The sequence below is a fragment of the Triticum aestivum genome, chromosome 3A (assembly GCF_018294505.1).
Source record: "Triticum aestivum cultivar Chinese Spring chromosome 3A, IWGSC CS RefSeq v2.1, whole genome shotgun sequence".
NCBI lineage: Eukaryota > Viridiplantae > Streptophyta > Magnoliopsida > Poales > Poaceae > Triticum > Triticum aestivum.
Window position 1 is genome coordinate 27,346,510 of NC_057800.1, and position 21,665 is coordinate 27,368,174.

Sequence of the window (21,665 nt, forward strand, 5' to 3'; positions counted from 1 at the left end):
ATGTGCCTCGGCAGCCAGGAGCTTCCGGGCGGCGAGAGAAGGACGGCAGCGACGGGTACTCCAGCCGTGGCTCGTTGCCGCCCTCGATGTGCACGAGGACGGCGGCGAGAGTTCCCTTAGGTGCGCCCCACCGTTGAGAGCGGTCCTCTGAGTTGTGGCGCCCCCTCGACGTCGGGCCGCCATTGGTAGATGCCAGCTCCTCGGCGTGGTGGCGCTGGAAGTAGGGGCTCCACAACGTGTGGTTGTCTGCCATGAACTGTGATTCTTGGCGTGCGGACTCCGGCATGTTGGCCCGGATCGCCTCAATCTCGGCGGGGCGATCCGCGACAGAGGCACGGGGACGCCACCGACGCTCAGCCGCCATGCGCCCAGCACGTGCATGTCGGGTGGCGTTGGGTAGTTCGCCTCCTGCAATAGGCGAGCTTCGCACTCATGCAGCAAACGGCAGCCGAAGCCGTTGGCCACCGCCCTGTCGCCAGGAAACATCTCCGCCATGGCGAATGTGCGGGTGACGGTGAAGGTCGGATTTTTTGGGGCGAGAAACACTACAAAAAAGACACATCCGTGACATTTTGGGCTGAACAAAAAAAATTATGTCATACATATGACACTTCTATGATGATAATTGTGACAAAACCCGGTATCATCATAGATGTCGTGGGCTCCTACTTCTATGACAGAAAATCATGACAGAAAATGGGCTTTTCGTCCTAGGGGCCAGAGACGCTGCTGCATGACATTCTTTGGCTGTCCATGACGGAAAAAACCATGGTAGAAGCGAGGCGGAGGAAAATTTCGGGGATTTCCCGGTTACGGTGGGAGGTCGGGGGCCGAGCAATGCACGTTTCTCTCGTACACGTACGCGCGTGTGTGCGAGGCATTGGCTTTAACTGAACCCAAGCGACGCATTGGGCTCTAACTGAACCCGAGCGATTGCACTGCAGGCTACGTGTTACTGAACCCGAGCGATCGATCAATGGCTGTTAACTGAACCCGATCGAGCGATTCCTTCGCTACTGCTGCTAACTGAAGCCGATCGATTGGATGAACAATGAGCGTTGCGGTGGGGGGGTGGATGAATAGTGAGCGGTGGCGTTGCCTTTGGATGAACAGTAGACGATGGAGGGGTGCCCGTGGAGGGGTGGTTGAACAGGACCCCGTGGTGTGGAGGGCTGGATGAATAGTAGACGGTGGAGGGGTGCCCGTGGAGGGGTGGTTGAACAGTAGCCGTGGAGTAGCGCGCGGTGGAGGCTGGATGAACAGGAGCCCGTGGAGGTTGGAGGAGGTCGACGGTAGCCCGTGGAGGCTGGAGGAGGTTGACGATGGAGATGAACAGTATCCCGTGGAGTCCCGTTTTGCGGTACTCCACACCCCTCCCATGAACAGGACTCCCGTTTCGACCGTAGGTGGTCCGTTTCGTCCGTTTTGCGGTACGCCACACCCCTCCCGATCAACAGGACCCTCGTTTTGACCGTAGGAGGACTGTTTCGTCCGTTTTGCGGTACGCCACACCCCTCTCGATCAACAGGACAACCGTTTCAACCGTACGAGGTCCGCTTCCTCCGTTTTGCGGTACGCCACACCCCTCCCGATCAACAGGACCCCGTTCCGAACGTAGGAGGTCCGTTTTATCCGTTTTGCGGTACGTCAGGCCTCATTTCGATCACATGTTCCGTCCAATCCCTCCCGATGAACACGGCCACGCATTCCATTCCGACCTAGCCGGTTGGCTCCCACGCGTTCCGTTGCCTCCCGATGAACACGACACATTCCGTTGCCTCACAATGAACACGACGCATTTCGTTGCCTCCACATAAATACGGCGCATTCTGTTGCCTCCCCATGAACACGACGACGACGCTGTTTCTCCGTTCCGACCCAGCCATGTATACGAGCGCTAGCCGTAGGTATGCGTGAGTAGGCGTTCGAGACCCCGCCCGTATGTACACATATGTGGCCGTATTTCCTTTCTTGCACCCTGGCCGCTGTACGTACATGTATATACTACGTGCGCGCCTCTACTACGACACGTACGCACCTCTACTACGACACATGCGCGCCTCTAGATCCACCAGTATATATGTACGTAGACGTTCGCGATCAGAATGACAACACTATGTACGCTTCGACCAGGTGGGTCCCGACTGTCAGGCACTTCCTTGCGTGCGAAGATGTAGCTGGTGGGTCCCAGCAGTCAGGGGGGCGAATCGTTTCTTTTTTTGCCCGGGCGCACTTCCTTGTGTGCGAAGATGTAGTTGGTGGGTCCCAGCAGTCAGGGGCCCGAATTGTTTTTTTTCGGACGCACTTCCTTGCGTTTGAAGATGTAGATGGTGGGTCCCAGCAATCAGGGGGAAATGTTTTTTTCACGAAATACGGTGGCCCGTCCGGTGGGTCCATGCTGTCAGGTGAGGCAATCATTATCTTGCGCGTAATAAGGAGGCACTTCCTTGCTGCGGCTGTGGACCCAGCTGTCAGCCTCTCCACGTACAATCCACGTCCGATGGAAGTCTTTCCTTGACCACGTTGACCACGCCGCGCCGAGAGCACCACGGCGGTGGACGACGGCGAGGACTAGGAAGGGGGCGACTCGGAGCCGGGGAAGACGCAGCAGTGTATGCCCAAGCAAAGGGGAGTACGAGGGTTCACTGGTTCGGCTGCGGTGTGAGGCTGCTCTCGCCGCAGAATAACAGGGGGTGTGGGTGAGTAGAGGGATGGCCTGGCCAGCGGTGGGACTAGTAGGAGGCGGTGAGGCCTCCGCGGCATCACAGCCGGCCACGGGAGGCAGGAGCACGCGGCACGACCGGCGCTGGTTTGGGCAGCTGGAGCAAGAAGACCAAAGGTTGAAGAAGCACTACAACCGTTGGATGAACATCGTACGGTAACAGGAGCTAGAATCGTTCACATTGACTAAGTTGACAAATCCCTCCGTCCCCGTCAACTTGGTAGGCCCACAACTCAGCCTCCCACTATGCTGGGTTCGAGCTGGCAGGGGGAATATTCATTTTTTTTGTGCGTAATAAGGAGGCACTTCCTTGTGTACGAAAATAGCTGGTGGGTCTGCCATGTCAGCGGGGGGCACGTTATTTTCGTGAAATACAGAGGCCCTTCTGGTGGGTCCCAGATGTCAGGTGGAGGAATCATTATTTTGCGCGTAATAAGGAGGCATTTCCTTGTGTGCGGCCGTGGACCCAGCTGTCAGCCTCTCCATGCAAAGTCTACTTCCGATAGTGTCGTTCGTTGACCACGTTGACCACGCTTCGCCGAGCGCATCCAAGGTGGTGGACGATGGCGAGGCCCCGGACAGCAACGAGCCGGAGATGGGAAGACACAGGAGTAGAGTTGCAGACGGAGAGGTGTACGAGGGTTAACTGGTTCTAGTGCGGTGTGGTTCGGCAGTCGGTGGAGAAGAACAGGAGGTGTGGAGGGGTGGAGGGATGGCCTGGCAAACGGTGGAGTAGCGCTTCATAGCGAAGCGTGCTAAGCAGAGCTGCTAGCAGCAGGAGGCAGGAGGTGGTCCTGGTGGCGCTGGAGGAAGAATGCGAGAGATTGAAGATGGATGTCGGTCGTTGGATGTAAATCCAACGGCTAACATGTCAGAATCATTTGTTGACTAAATTGACAACGACTTGCGTTGGCTTCGACCTATTGGCCTACATTTCAGCCTCAAAAAATATGGCACGTATTCAACCCATTTTTTCAGAATTTACAGTCTTTTTTTGCGTGGTAGAATTTAGAGTCAATTTGATCTTTTTTTTGAATTACAGCCATTAGCTGGGCTGGGTGAACAAATAATGTAGCGTCCATGCGGCCCATTTACTTTATTTTCTAAAAAATTACAGGCCATTTGTACTTTATCGAAATACACTATTTTGCGGAACTAATTTTAATTATAATGTTGGGTTGGGCCAGCAATGTTATCAAAAAATAAAAAGGGGCTGAGCATTTTGTTATAAATATATTTAAATAATAAGTGATATTATTACATTCGTCCTTAAATCTTACCAAGCTTTTGTAAACAACCATCAGGATTTTCGTGCCAAAACAATCCAGGATTTTATTTGTTAATAAATTATTTTTATAAGTTAATAAGATGTGGGATATTGTTTTCTTACATATGTAAGTATCTGTTAAATATATGATGACAATAAAAATAATATATAATAACATATAAAATAATTTAAATATATATAATATAGTTAGAAGGGAAACATAAGTTGGACCTGGCGTTCCTATTCTTATATAGAAAAATAGAACAGACCTCTGCATTTTCTTCAAAAAAAAATACATAAATTGGGCTGCCAAAAATAAAACCTCGGATGGGAGGTCCATATGCCGATCGATACATGACGGCCCTAAGAAAATACAAACAGGCCTATATACCTCCCATCCGAGGTCGTGGGCTGCGCATGTTAAAAATGAAAGCCTAGACGGGGCAACCCAAAACCACGTCCAACACTTGCCAAAAACTTCGCCCCTCGTTTTCTCTGTGTTTCGCACACTCGACATTGTGTGGGCATTTTGACTGTGCATCATATGAAGATGTGCTATACAAGAATGTTGATCAGCATGATGTTAACTGGCTGATAGTTCCATTTTCGACCATGAGTAAAACTTCCAACATGATGTTAACCCTATTTGAAAAGGCCGTGTTAATATAAATGCTCTGCCTCTGAAAATTGCAGTTTCTTATCTGAAACTGAACTTGCAGTTTCTTATCTGAAACTGAAACTTGCAGTTTCTTCTCTGAGAATCACATTGTCTCCACTTTTATACTCCTATGAAACTACATTTTTTAAGTGCTAAAATAGATCTCTAGAATTCATAAAATACTTCATATGTTCAATACTGCAAATCTGAAATTCAAAAAACATTCATATCTGAAAGTACTCTCAAAATACACAACACAAAACACAATTCACAACCTAAAAATACTGACAAACCTAAGCTCCTCCTGACAATTCACAACCTGCCCGACTATTGGGCTGGGGGGCAGCCCCCTCCTATTCCTCGGCGGTAGACATCTGCCCCATGAGACGATGTGAATGGCGAGGGAGACGATGGCGGGGAAGCGTCATCGGGCCAACTGCTTTTCTCCTCTTGAAGTTGGGTTCGGCCGACGAAGAGTCCACCGCCTCGCTCTTGCAGGACACCTCACAAACGGCACCATGTAGATGCGCGATCCTTCTATCTCTAGTGGATGCTCCATCTGGGATCGATACTCCTACCACTGCTCCCTCACGATCGGATTCGGTGAATCTGTTTGCTCCATGGCCAAGAGGAGCAGCTCTATGTACTCCGGCGCGACTCCCTCCGGGAGTATCGCCGCCTTTTTGCTCTGTTGCAGATATTTGGCCATGGATGTCGCCGTTGCCGCTAGTTGGTTCTTGTTGTCAAACCAAGACTGTACCTCCAACATCCTAGCTAGTTTCACAGTGTCGCCGTCTACGATCATCACGTATCGGTTGTACTCCCCCCATCAATCTACTTTTCCACAGCACCTTCACTCGCCGGCGGTAGTTTTTGAGTGGAAGAGGAGAGGAGCAGCGCTGGTTTTGGATTAGAATAGGAGAGGAGCGACGCTGGTTTTGGACTGGAATAGGAGAGGAGGGGCAGTGGTTTTGAAATGGAAGAGGAGAGGAACGGCCCTACATTTAGATTGGAACAGGAGAGGAGCGGCGGTGGTTTAAGAGGAGAAGAGCAGAAGAGCGGCGCTGGTCTTGGAAGTATTTTTTTGTTGTTTTGCGTATTTTGGGTCAAAGTTTGACCATGTGCTGTATTTGACAAGCAAAATGTGAATGCATGTCACCAAAAGTTGTATCGTTTGGTTCGTATCTGAATGTACTTTCAAATTATATTATTTTTGCAACGTATAACATATATTTTGTGTGCAAAAATCATGGTCATTATGATCCAGAATAAAAGGGAGACTAGTTAATATGGGGTCGCTTTCTTAATTGAAGGGTAAATTGATTTTGATTTTGATCTAGTCACAGCGCGCCGACCCTCTCGTCTAATCCTAAATCGCTGCCGCACGCTCCTCTCCCTCTTCTTCATTGCAAAACCACCTCCTCTCCTCTCCATCATCTCCATTCCAAAACCACCGTCTCGCCTCTCCCTCTTCTGATCTTCTCCATTGCAAAACCACCTCGCACTCTGCATATATGCCGGTTCCATACGTACATTTGTGCAGTTCCACCAAAATGCAGCTGAATAACCCTGTTTGCACAGATAATGAAAAAGCGTGATTACATTATAGTGGCACTAGTTGATGAAACACACACAATAAATAGAAGAAAATATTGTGATAGTATCATAGTATGCCATGCTGCGAGGGCGAGATTGGCCCTGTGACGCCTCATACGATACGCCTCATACTGGACATCGTCCTAAGTCTCGCAGATACACCTTCTGCCAGTGATGAACATCAATGTACAGCGGTAGTACAAGGAGGCGCCTTGAGACATTCAAATTTCTATTTTTGTACATATGAACTAAAATTAAGCACCCCAGTTTGCAGAAACGCTTAAACATTAACAATGGGACTAGTTGATGAAACATACATTAACAAAGAGAAGCACTTTCTTTATCTACATTGGAAATAAAATGATAGAGATGACACTCGCTCTATTTTAACTGTATTATTACTTCATTTTATCAGTGACACTAGGGTCGAGCAGGTGGCAAACAAGGTGTATCATGCGTCGCAAGGATGGAGGCCGGGGGTGCTTAGACTGGGATGGTGAAGCTGGCTCTTTCATTCACCAACATGGATGATTCAATTCATGGGACCTTTTGGTGTAGTTCACCTAAAATGAAGCAATGTCCTGTGAGCTAGCAGCTTCTTCTTCAAAAAAATTTAAGAAAAGGGCTCCAGCCCCGGTTCCATTTCCATTAGAAAACGAAACCCACAGAGCTTCTTCTTCATTAGTTGCAATAAAATTGAGCAACATCAAGGTTGGTTGTGAAGCTCCTGGAATGCTCAACTATAATTTGGATATCATTTGTGCAGTTCAACTAAGATCGAGCGTGAAATGTATATCTCTGTTTGCACAAAAAAGGTGAAAAGGAGGGTGACTAACAAGTGATGAAACATGCATCAAATGAAAAGAAACATGTTCCTTATCTGAATGGCAATCCTACAAGGACAGTAGCAATTTCTAAAGCACTGGCATTACTAGATATTAGTGTGGGCATTAGGATTAACTATGACAACCGTTAAATACGACATTACTTTGGGCACGGGAGAGTAGGCGGACCAGGACAGTTGCATTTCTAACAAAAAGAACCAACTTATCTTAATGGGAAATTTTAGCAGGACATGTAAAGAAGTGCAATTGATTCATATTACTGGAGGCATTACATTGAAAACAACATTGGTTTAACGTGTCCTTACTTTTAATAGTGCGACTGCTACATTTTACCAGTGGCATTACATAAGAGTGGCTCGGGGGAACAAACATCAGAACAGGATATCTGGGTTGGTCCCATTTTTGTTCGGTATAGCCACCTTATACTGAGGGAGGCTAGCAAATCTAGTGCTAGACTTATTCTATTGACTTGTCCCCCAGTCCCCACTTTCTTTCCTTTTTCAACCAATAGATCGGGTTTATATTGAGTTTGTACTGTGTTTCCCTTTGTTTCCCTATTAGACCTAGAGACCAGTTGGATAGCCAGTCTCTGCTACTTTTCACCCCCATTATATCCTCTTTTGACCAAGTCCTAGATTCAGGTAACAAATCCTCTCCCACCCTGATAACCCACAAGTATAGGGGATCGCAACAGTTTTCGAGGGTAAAGTATTCAACCCAAATTTATTGATTCCACACAAGGGGAGCCAAAGAATACTCTCAAGTATTAGCAGCTGAGTTGTCAATTCAACCACACCTGGAAACTTAGTATCTGCAGCAAAGTATTTAGTAGCAAAATACTATGATAGTAGTGGTAACGGTAACAAAAGGTAACGGTAGTAAAAGCAATGTTTTTGTTGGGGAACGTAGTAATTTCAAAAAATTTCCTACGCACACGCAAGATCATGGTGATGCATAGCAACGAGAGGGGAGAGTGTTGTCTACGTACCCTCGTAGACTGACAGTGGAAGCGTTATGACAACGCGGTTGATGTAGTCGTACGTCTTCACGGCCCGACCGATCAAGCACCGAAACTACGACACCTCCGAGTTCTAGCACACGTTCAGCTCGATGACAATCTCCGGACTCCGATCCAGCAAAGTGTCAGGGAAGAGTTCCGTCAGCACGACGGCATGGTGATGATCTTGATGTTCTACCGTCGCAGGGCTTCGCCTAAGCACCGCTATAATATTATCGAGGAGTATGGTGGAAGGGGGCACCGCACACGGCTAAGAAAATGATCACGAGGATCAACTTGTGTGTCTAGAGGTGCCCCCCCACCCCCGTATATAAAGGAGCAAGGGGGAGGAGGCCGGCCCTAGGAGGGGCGCGCCAGGGAGTAGGATTCCTACTCCTAGTTGGAGTAGGTTTCCTCCTTTCCTAGTCCAACTAGGGGAAGTGGGGAAAGGGGGGAAGAGGGGAAGGAAGGGAGAGCGGGGCCGCGCCCCAAACCCCTTGTCCAATTCGGACTGGGCTTGGGAGGGGCGCGCGCCACCTCCTGGTCCTTTCCACTAAGGCCCATTATGGCCCATTGCTTCTTCCTCGTATTCCCGTAACTCCCCGGTACCTCCGAAAATACCCGAATCACTCGGAACCTTTCCGATGTCCGAATATAGTCGTCCAATATATCGATCTTTACGTCTCAACCATTTCGAGTCTCCTCGTCCTGTCCCCGATCTCATCCGGGACTCCGAACTCCTTCGCTACATCAAAACTCATAAACTCATAATATAACTGTCATCGAAGCCTTAAGCGTGCGGACCCTACAGGTTCGAGAACAATGTAGACATGACCGAGACATGTCTCCAGTCAATAACCAATAGCGGAACCTGGATGCTCATATTGGCTCCTACATATTCTACGAAGATCTTTATCGGTCAGACCGCATAACAACATACATTGTTCCCTTTGTCATCGGTATGTTACTTGCCCGAGATTCGATCGTCGGTATGTCAATACCTAGTTCAATCTCGTTACCGGCAAGTCTCTTTACTCGTTCCGTAATACATCATCTCGCAACTAACTCATTAGTTGCAATGCTTGCAAGGCTTATGTGATGTGCATTACCGAGAGGACCCAGAGATACCTCTCCGACAAACGGAGTGACAAATCCTAATCTCGAAATACGCCAACCCAACATGTACCTTTGGAGACACCCGTAGAGCTCCTTTATAATCACCCAGTTACGTTGTGACGTTTGGTAGCACACAAAGTGTTCCTCCGGCAAATGGGAGTTGCATAATCTCATAGTCATAGGAACATGTATAAGTCATGAAGAAAGCAATAGCAACATACTAAACGATCGGGTGCTAAGCTAATGGAATGGGTCATGTCAATCACATTATTCTTCTAATGATGTGATCCTGTTAATCAAATAACAACTCTTTTGTTCATGGTTAGGAAACATAACCATCTTAGATTAATGAGCTAGTCAAGTAGAGGCATACTAGTGACACTCTGTTTGTCTATGTATTCACACATGTATTATGTTTCCAGTTAATACAATTCTAGCATGAATAATAAACATTTATCATGACATAAGGAAATAAATAATAACTTTATTATTGCCTCTAGGGCATATTTCCTTCAGTCTCCCACTTGAACTAGAGTCAATAATCTAGTTCACATCGCCATGTGATTCAACACTAATAGTTCACATCACCATGTGATTAACACCCATAGTTCACATTGTCATGTGACCTATACCCAAAGGGTTTACTAGAGTCAGTAATCTAGTTCACATTGTTTATGTGATTAACACCCAAAGAGTACTAAGGTGTGATCATGTTTTGCTTATGAGATAATTTTAGTCAACGGGTCTGTCACATACAGATCCGTAAGTATTTTGCGAATTCTATGTCTACATTGCTCTGCACGGAGCTACTCTAGCTAATTACTCCCACTTTCAATATGTATCTAGATCGAGACTTAGAGTCATCCAGATCTGTGTCAAAACTTGCATCGACGTAACTTTTTATAATGAACCTTTTTGTCACCTCCATAATTGAGAAATATTTTCTTATTCCACTTAGGATAATTTTGACCGCTGTCCAGTGATCTACTCTTAGATCACTATTGTACTCCCTTGCTTAACACAGTGTCAGGTATACAATAGATCTGGTACACAGCATGGCATACTTTATAGAACCTATGGCTGAGGCATAGGGAATGACTTTCATTCTCTTTCTATCTTCTGTCGTGGTCAGGCTTTGAGTCTTACTCAATTTCACACCTTGTAACACAGCCAAGAACTCTTTCTTTGACCGTTCCAATTTTTGAACTACTTCAAAATATTGTCAAGGTATGTACTCATTGAAAAAAAACTTATCAAGCGTCTTGATCTATCTCTATAGCTCTTGATGCTTAATATGTAAGCAGCTTCACCGAGGTCTTTCTTTGAAAAACTTCTTTCAAAACACTCCTTTATGCTTTGCAGAATAATTCTACATTATTTCCGATCAACAATATGTCATTCGCATATACTTATCAGAAATGTTGTAGTGCTCCCACTCACTTTCTTGTAAATACAGGCTTCACCGCAAGTCTGTATAAAACTATATGCTTTGATCATCTCATCAAAGCGCATATTCCAACTCCGAGATGCTTGCACTAGTCCATAGATGGATCGCTGGAGCTTGCACATTTTGTTAGCACCTTTAGGATTGACAAAACCTTCTGGTTATATCATATACAACTCTTCTTTAATAAATCCATTAAGGAATGCAGTTTTGTTTATCCATTTGCCGGATTTCATAAAATGCGGCAATTGCTAAGATGATTTGGACAGACTTAAGCATAGATACGAGTGAGAAACTCTCATCGTAGTCAACACCTTGAACTTGTCGAAAACCTTTTTGTGACAATTCTAGCTTTGTAGATAGTAACACTACTATCAGTGTCCATCTTCCTCTTGAAGATCCATTTAATCTCAATGGCTCGCCGATCATTGGGCAAGTTAATCAAAGTCCATACTTTGTTCTCATACATGGATCATCTCAGATTTCATGCCCTCAAGCCATTTCGCGGAATCTGGGCTCATCATCGCTTCCTCATAGTTCGTAGGCTCGTCATGGTCAAGTAACATGACCACCAGAACTGGATTACCGTACCACTCTGGTGCGGATCTCACTCTGGTTTTACCTACGAGGTTCGGTAGTAACTTGATCTGAAGTTACATGATCATCATCATTGGCTTCCTCACTAATCGGTCTAGTAGTCACAGGAACAGATTTCTGTGATGAACTACTTTCCAATAAGGGAGTAGGTACAGTTACCTCATCAAGTTCTACTTTCCTCCGACTCACTTCTTTTGAGAGAAATTCCTTCTCTAGAAAGGATCCATGCAAAGCAACGAATATCTTGCCTTCAGATCTGTGATAGAAGGTGTACCCAACATTTTATTTTGGGTATCCTATGAAGACGCACTTCTTCGATTTGGGTTTGAGCTTATCAGGTTGAAACTTTTTCACATAAGCATTGCAACCTCAAACTTTAAGAAACGATAGCTTAGGTTTCTTGCCAAACCATAGTTCATACGGTGTCGTTTCAACGGACTTAGATGGTGACTTAGATGGTGCCCTTTTAAATGTGAATGCAACTGTCTTTAATGCATAACCCCAAAACGATATTGGTAGATCGGTAAGAGACGTCATAGATCGCACCATATCTAATAAAGTACGGTTATGACGTTCGAACACACCATTATGCTGTGGTGTTCCAGGTGGCGTTTGTAGTGAAACTATTTCACATTGTTTTTAATTGAAGGCCAAACTCGTAACTCAAATATTTTACTTCTGCGATCATATCGTAGAAACTTTCATTTTTGTTACGATGATTCTCCACTTCACTCTGAAATTCTTTGAACTTTTCAAATGTTTCAGACTTGTGTTTCATCAAGTAGATATACTCATATCTGCTCAAATCATCTTTAAATATCAGAAAATAATGATACCTGCCACGAGCCTCAATATTCATCGGACCACATACATCAGTATGTATGATTTCCAACAAATCTGTTGCTCGCTCCATTGTACTGGAGGATGGAGTCTTAGTCATCTTGCCCATGAGGCATGGTTCGCAAGCACCAACTGATTCATAATCAAGTGATTCCAAAAGCCCATCAGTATGGATTTTCTTCATGCGCTTTACACCAATATGACCTAAACGGCAGTGCCACAAATAAATTGCACCATCATTATTAACTTTGCATCTTTTGGTTTCAATATTATGAATATGTGTATCACTATGATCGAGATCCAACGAACCATTTTCATTGGGTGTGTAACCATATAAGGTTTCATTCATGTAAATAGAACAACAATTTATTCTCTTACTTAAATGAATAACCGTATTGCAATAAACATGATCAAATCATATTCATGATCAACGCAAACACCAAATAATACTTATTTAGGTTCAACACTAATCCCAAAAGTATAGGGAGTGTGTGATGATGATCATGTAAATCTTGGAACCACTTCCAACACACATCATCACTTCACCCTTAACTAGTCTCTGTTTATTCTGCAACTCCCGTTTCGAGTTACTAATCTTAGCAACTGAACTAGTATCAAATACTGAGGGGTTGCTATAAACACTAGTAAAGTACACATCAATATCAAATATACTTATGTTCACTTTGCAATACTTCTTATCCGCCAATCACTTGGGATAGTTCCGCTTCCAGTGACCAGTCCCTTTGCAGTAGAAGCACTTAGTTTCAGGCTTAGGTCCAGACTTGGGTTTTTCACTTGAACAACAACTTGCTTGCCGTTCTTCTTGAAGTTCCCCTTTCTTCCCTTTGCCCTTTTCTTGAAACTAGTGATCTTGTCAACCATCAACACTTGATGTTTTTCTCGATTTCTACCTTCGTCAATTTCAGCATTATGAAGAGCTTGGGAATCGTTTCCGTTATCCCTTGCATATCATAGTTCATCACGAAGTTCTACTAACTTGGTGATGGTAACTAGAGAATTCTGTCAATCACTATTTTATCTGGAAGATTAACTCCCACTTGATTCAAGCAATTGTAGTACCCAGACAATCTGAGCACATGCTCACTAGTTGAGCGATTCTCCTCCATCTTTTAGCTATAGAACTTGTTGGAGATTTCATATCTCTCAACTCAGGTATTTGCTTGAAATATTAACTTCAACTCCTGGAACATCTCATATGGTCCATGAGGTTCAAAACGTCTTTGAAGTCCCGATTCTAAGCCGTTAAGCATGGTGCACTAAACTATCAAGTAGTCATCATATTGAGCTAGCCAAACGTTCATAACGTCTACATCTGCTCCTGCAATAGGTCTGTCACCTAGCGGTGCATCAAGGACATAATTCTTCTGTGCAGCAATGAGGATAAACCTCAGATCACGGATCCAATCCGCATCATTGCTACTAACATCTTTCAACACAATTTTCTCTAGGAACATATCAAAATAAACATATGAAAGCAACAACGCGAGCTATTGATCTACAACATAGATCTGCTAATACTATCAGGACTAAGTTCATGATAAATTAAAGTTCAATTAATCATATTAATTAAGAACTCCCACTTAGATAGACATCCCTCTAATCCTCTAAGTGATCACGTGATCCAAATCAACTAAACCATGTCCGATCATCACGTGAGATGGAGTAGTTTTCAATGGTGAACATCACTATGTTGATCATATCTACTATATGATTCACGTTCGACCTTTCGGTCTCCGTGTTCCAAGGTCATATCTGTATATGCTAGGCTCATCAAGTTTAACCTGAGTATTCCGCGTGTGCAACTGTTTTGCACCCGTTGTATTTGAACATAGAGCCTATCACACCCGATCATCACGTGGTGTCTCAGCACGAAGAACTTTCGCAACGGTGCATACTCAGGGAGAACACTTCTTGATAATTATTGAGAGATCATCTTAAAATGCTACCGTCAAACTAAGCAAAATAAGATGTATAAAAGATAAACATCATATGCAATCAAAATATGTGACATGATATGGCCATCATCATCTTGCGCCTTTGATCTCCATTTCCAAAGTACTGTCATGATCTCTATCATTACCGCCATGACACCATGATCTCCATCATCTTGATCTATATCAATGTGTTGTCACGTGGTCGTCTCACCAACAATTGCTCTTGCAACTATTGCTATCGCATAGTGATAAAGTAAAGCAATTATTGGGCGCTTGCATCTTATGCAATAGAGAGACAACCATAAGGCTTTTGCCAGTTACCGATAACTTCAACAAAACATGATTATCTCATACAACAACTTATATCTCATCACATCTTGACCATATCACATCACAACATGCCCTGCAAAAACAAGTTAGACGTCCTCTACTTTGTTGTTGCAATTTTTACGTGGCTGCTACTGGGCTTAGTAAGAACCGTACTTACCTACGCATCAAAACCACAACGATAGTTTGTCAAGTTGGTGTTGTTTTAACCATCGCAAGGATCAGGCGTAGCCACACTCGGTTCAACTAAAGTTGGAGAAATTGACACCCGCCAGCCACCTGTGTGCAAAGCACGTCGGTAGAACCAGTCTCGCGTAAGCGTACGCGTAATGTCGGTCCAGGCCGCTTCATCCAACAATACCGCTGAACCAAAGTATGACATGCTGGTAAGCAGTATGACTTATATCGCCCACAACTCACTTGTGTTCTACTCGTGCACAACATCAACGCATAAAACCCGGCTCTGATACCACTGTTGGGGAACAAAGTAATTTCAAAAAAATTTCTACGCACACGCAAGATCATGGTGATGCATAGCAACGAGAGGGGAGAGTGTTGTCTACGTACCCTCGTAGACCGACAGTGCAAGCGTTATGACAACGCGGTTGATGTAGTCGTACGTCTTCATGGCCCGACCGATCAAGCACCGAAACTACGACACCTCCGAGTTCTCGCACACGTTCAGCTCGATGACGATCCCCGGACTCCGATCCAGCAAAGTGCCAGGGAAGAGTTCCGTCAGCACGACAGCATGGTGATGATCTTGATGTTCTACCGTCGCAGGGCTTCGCCTAAGCACCGCTACAATATTATCGAGGAGTATGGTGGAAGGGGGCACCGCACACGGCTAAGAAAATGATCACGAGGATCAACTTGTGTGTCTAGAGGTACCCCCCTACCCCCGTATATAAAGGATCAAGGGGGAGGAGGCCGGCCCTAGGAGGGGCATGCCAGGGAGTAGGATTCCTACTCCTAGTTGGAGTAGGTATCCTCCTTTCCTAGTCCAACTAGGAGAAGGGGGGAAAGGGGGGAAGAGGGGAAGGAAGGGAGAGAGGGGCCGCGCCCCAAACCCCTTGTCCAATTCGGACTGGGCTTGGGAGGGGCACGCGCCACCTCCTGGTCCTTTCCACTAAGGCCCATTAAAGCCCATTGCTTCTTCCTCGTATTCCCGTAACTCCACGGTACCTCCGAAAATACCCGAATCACTCGGAATCTTTCCGAAGTCCGAATATAGTCGTCCAATATATCGATCTTTACATCTCGACCATTTCGAGACTCCTCGTCATGTCCCCGATCTCATCCGGGAATCCGAACTCCTTCGCTACATCAAAACTCATAAACTCATAATATAACTGTCATCGAAACCTTAAGCGTGCGGACCCTACGGGTTCAAGAACAATGTAGACATGACCGAGACACATCTCCGGTCACTAACCAATAGCGGAACCTGGATGCTCATATTGGCTCCTACATATTCTACGAAGATCTTTATCGGTCAGACCGCATAACAACATACGTTGTTCCCTTTGTCATCGGTATGTTACTTGCCCGAGATTCGATCGTCGGTATCTCAATACCTAGTTCAATCGCGTTATCGGCAAGTCTCTTTACTTGTTCCGTAATACATCATCTCGCAACTAACTCATTGGTTGCAATGCTTGCAAGGCTTATGTGATGTGCATTACCGAGAGGGCCCAGAGATACCTCTCCGACAAACGGAGTGACAAATCTTAATCTCGAAATACGCCAACCCAACATGTACCTTTGGAGACACCTGTAGAGCTCCTTTATAATCACCCAGTTATGTTGTGACGTTTGGTAGCACACAAAGTGTTCCTCCGGCAAACGGGAGTTGCATAATCTCATAGTCATAGGAACATGTATAAGTCATGAAGAATGCAATAGCAACATACTAAACGATCGGGTGCTAAGCTAATGGAATGAGTCATGTCAATCACATTATTCTTCTAATGATGTGATCCCGTTAATCAAATAACAACTCTTTTGTTCATGGTTAGGAAACATAACCATCTTCGATTAACGAGCTAGTCAAGTAGAGGCATACTAGTGACACTCTGTTTGTCTATGTATTCACACATGTATTATGTTTCCGGTTAATACAATTCTAGGATGAATAATAAACATTTATCATGATATAAGGAAATAAATAATAACTTTATTATTGCCTCTGGGGCATATTTCCTTCAGTTTTTGGTATTTTGTAGTGATGATAGCAATAGCAGCGGGAAAGTAAATAAGCGAAGAACAATATATGGAAAGCTCGTAGGCAATGGATCGATGATGGAGAATTATGCCGGATGTGGTTCATCATGTAACATTCATAACCTAGGGTGACACTGAACTAGCTCCAGTTCATTGATATAATGTAGGCATGTATTTCGAATATAGTCATACGTGCTTATGGAAAAGAACTTACATGACATCATTTGTCCTACCCTCCCGTGGCAGCGGGGTCCTTACGGAAACTAAGGGATATTAAGGCCTCCTTTTAATAGAGAACCAGAACAAAGCATTAACACATAGTGAATACATGAACTCCTCAAACTACGGTCATCACCGGTAAGTATCCCGATTATTGTCACTTCGGGGTTAACAGATCATAACACATAATAGGTGACTATAGACTTGCAAGATAGGATCAAGAACTCTCATATATTGATGAAAACATAATAGGTTCAGATCTGAAATTATGGCACTCGGGCCCTACTGACAAGCATTAAGCATAGCAAAGTCATAGCAACATCAATCTCAGAACATAGTGGACACTAGGGATCAAACCCTGACAAAACTAACTCGATTACATGATAGATCCCATCCAACCCATCACCGCCCAGCAATCCTACGATGGAATTACTCACGCATGGCGGTGAGCATCATGAAATTGGTGATGGATGATGGTTGATGATGACGATGGCGATGGATTCCCCTCTCCGGAGACCCGAACGGACTCTAGATCAGCCCTCCCGAGATGTTTTAGGGCTTGGCGGCAGCTCCGTATCATAAAACGCGTTGATTTCTTCTCTCTGATTTTTTCTCCCCGAAACTCAATATATGGAGTTGGAGTTGGAGTCGGAGAGGCAACAGGGGGCCCACGAGGTAGGGGGCACGCCCCCCACCCTCGTGGAGAGGTGGTGGGCCCCCTGGCCTTCATCATTTGCAGGTATTTTTCATATTTTTGAAAAGTTGCTCCGTGAAGTTTCAGGTCATTCCGAGAACGTTTGTTTCTGCACATAAATAACACCATGGTAATTTTGCTAAAAACAGTGTCAGTCCGGGTTAGTTCCATTCAAAACATGCAAGTTAGAGTCCAAAACAAGGGAAAAAGTGTTTGGAAAAGTAGATACGACGAAGACGTATCAACTCCCCCAAGCTTTAACCTTTCCTTGTCCTCAAGCAATTCAGTTGACAAACTGAAAGTGATAAAGAAAAACTTCTACAAACTCTGTTTGCTCTTATTGTTGTAAATATGTAAAGCCAACATTCAAGTTTTCAGCAAAGATTATAACTAACCACATTTGCAATAACGCATAGGTCTCAAGTTTACTCATATCAATAGCATAATCAACTAGCGAGCCATAATAATAAATCTCGGATGACAACACTTTCTCAAAACAATCATAATATGATATAATAAGGTGGTATCTCACTAGCCCTTTCTGAGATCGCAAAACATAAATGCAGAGCACCTTTAAAGAACAAGGACTGACTAGACATTCTAATTCATGGTAAAAGAGATCCAGTCAAGTCATACTCAATGTAAACTAACAGTAATGAATGCAAATGACAGCGGTGCTCTCTAACTGGTGCTTTTTAATAAGAGGATGATGACTCAGCATAAAAGTAAATAGATAGGCCCTTCGCAGAGGGAAGCAGGGATTTGTAGAGGTGCCAGAGCTCGGTTTTGAAACAGAGGTGAATAATATTTTGAGCGGTATACTTTTATTGTCAACATAACAACCAAGAGATGGCGATATCTTCCATGCTACACATATTATAGGCGGTTCCCAAACAGAATGGTAAAGTTTATACTCCCATTCCACCAACAAGCATCAATCCATGGCTTGCTCGAAACAAAGAGTGCCTCCAACTAACAAGAGTCCTAGGAGGAGTTTTGTTTGCAATTATTTTGATTTAGTTTGCATAAAGCATGGGACTGGGCATCCCGGTGACCAGCCATTTATCTTGTGAGTGAGGAGCGGAGTCCACTCCTCTTGAGAATAACCCGCCTAACATGGAAGATACATACATTCCTAGTTGATACATGAGCTATTCGAGCATACAAAACAGGATATTTATTTGAAGGTTTAGAGTTTGGCACATACAAATTTACTTGGAACGGCAGGTAGATATCATATATAGGTAGGTATTGTGGACTCATGTGGAATAACTTTGGGGTTTAAGGGATTGGATGCACAAGAAGTATTCTTGCTTAGTACAGGTGAAGGCGAGCAAAAGATTGGGAAGCGACCAGCTAGAGAGTGACAATAGTCATGAACATGCATTAAAATTAATCAACACCGAATGCAAGCATGAGTAGGATATAATCCACCATGAACATAAATATCGTGAAGGCTATGTTGATTCTGTTTCAACTACATGCGTGAACATGCGCCAAGTCAAGTCACTTAGATCATTCAGAGGAGGATACCACCCTATCATACCACATCATAACCATTTTAATAGCATGTTGGCACGCAAGGTAGACCATTATAACTCATAGCTAATCAGGCATGGCACAAGAAACTATGATCTCTAGTTGTCATTGCAAACATGTTTATTCATAATAGGCTGAATCAGGAACGATGAACTAATCATATTTAAAAAAACAAAAGAGGTCGAGTTCATACCAGCTTTTCTCATCTCAGTCAGTCCATCATATATCGTCATAATTGCCTTTCACTTGCATGACCAAACGATGTGAATAATAATAATAGTGCGCGTGCATTGGACTAAGCTAGAATCTGCAGGCATTCAATAAACAGGAGAAGACAAGGCAATATGGGCTCTTTTGTCAGATAAACAATAATGCATATAAGAGCCACTTCAACAATTTAATTATGGTCTACTCCTATCGACCCCCAAAGAAAAGAAAAGAAATAAAACTATTTACACGGGAAAGCTCCCAACAAGCAAAAGAAGAACAGGAAATATTTTTGGGTTTTCTTTTTAATTACTACTACAAGCATGGAAATTAAACTAATTAAAAGCTACAACTATTTTTTTTTTCTTAAGGTTTATTAAACACGCAAGAAGAAAGCATAAAAAGGAAAATAAACTAGCATGGATGATATAATGAAAAAGTATGAGCACCAACATCTAGCTATGAGTGTGTGAACATAAATGTAATGTCGGTGGGAAATACGTACTCCCCCAAGCTTAGGCTTTTGGCCTAAGTTGGTCTATGGCCACGGCTGGCCTGGCGGATATCCATAATGATAGTTGGGGTCGTACTGAGATGCAGCGGCTATCGCCTGCTGAGCTGCAGCGTGGCGACGAGCGGCCTCCTCTAACCTCTCGTACTCATCTGCCTCCTGTCTAGTAATAGTATATCTTCCTCTTTCCTGATAATCAAAGAAGGTAGGAGCAGGGAGAGTAATACTGACAGCACGGCGTCTGTCAAAGATTAGTCGATACTGGAGAGGTGATTCGTTCCTCTCGACAAACTGGTGGTGAACCATAGCATTAAAATCTAGATAAGCAGGAGGTAATTCAATATCATCTTCGCGTATGGCTATACCAAGAAAATTAGCTATGCGGGTTGCATAAATTCCTCCAAAGAAATCTCCACTAAATCTATTAAGATGCAACCTACGTGCAACAATAGCTCCCAAATTATAAGATTTATCTCCTAACACAGCACTCCTAAGAATACTGAGGTCAGGGACACACATGTGACATGCCTCATCTTTACCATTAATGCATCTACCTATGAAGAGAGCAAAGTAATGTATAGCAGGAAAGTGAATGCTCCCTATGGTAGCTTGTGTAATATCTCTAGATTCTCCCACGGTTATGCTAGCAAGAAAATCTCTAAATTCATATTTGCGAGGATCCCTTATACTACCCCATTGTGGAAGTTTGCATGCAGTGGTAAAATCCTCTAAGTCCATAGTGTAAGAATTATCATAAAGATCAAACAGGACAGTTGGAGAATTATGTGAAGTTGAAAATTCAAACCTCCTCACAAAGGTACTGGTGAGGTTGTGATACTGGCTGCACTTCTCTTCCTCGAAGCTCACGAGATCAGTGTTACGCAAATATGCGTTGAATTCTTCCCTAATTCCCGCTCGATCCATAAAGTTCTCAGAAGGCCATTCACAAGGACGCACTGGAGCATCTCTTGGTGGCTCGTCATCAGCATCACGCATTGCAAGCCTGGGTCCTTGCTTCCTTGAAGAACCACCTTGGAACATTTTACTAAGCATATTTCTTCCTCTGAAAAATTCTAAATTTTTTTAGTAACTTCAAAATAAAAGTAAACCAAACTCAATAATATTGATAGCAACTACTCCTACAAGTGCCTAGAGCCTATATCATGCATCAAAATTACTTTTGACCATATAAATTTGAAATGCAAGCTCAAGAACAGGGTCACCTAAGCAGCAAAAATTTGCAATGAATAGAGCACTAGAACAAAAACCAATTGGACCAATGGAGGAGTCACATACCAAGGAACAATCTCCCCAAGCAGTTTCGTGAGAGGTGCTTTGAGCAAGGAGATCGAAAATGGCAGCAAAATGAGCTTGGACTCGGGTTTGAGCTGGTTATTCGTGTTTGGGGGAGGAAGAAGGAGTGTATGGGTGAAAGGATAAGTGGAGGAGGGCCACCGTGGGCCCATGAGGCAGGGGGCGCGCCTAGGGGGGTAGGGCGCGCCCTCCACTCTCGTGGGCAGGTGGTTGACCCCCTTGTTGTGTTCTCAGTGCCAAATATTCTCAAATATTCTAGAAAAAATCATTTTTAAATTTCAGGGCATTTCGAGAACTTTTATTTTCGAGGTATTTTTATATTGCACTGGTAATCAGATAACAGACAGAAAAATATTTATTTTTATTTTATTTAATGTAAATAACAGAAAGAAAAAGTGGGGTACAGAAGGTTGGGCCTTCTAGTTTCATCCATATCATGATCATCAAAGGAATCCACTAACAAGGTTGATCAAGTCTTGTTAACGAACTCATTCCGAATAACATGGAACCGGAGAAATTTCGAATAACACTATGTTACCTCAACGGGGATATGCACATCCCCAATAATAAGAATATCATATTTCTTCTTGACAG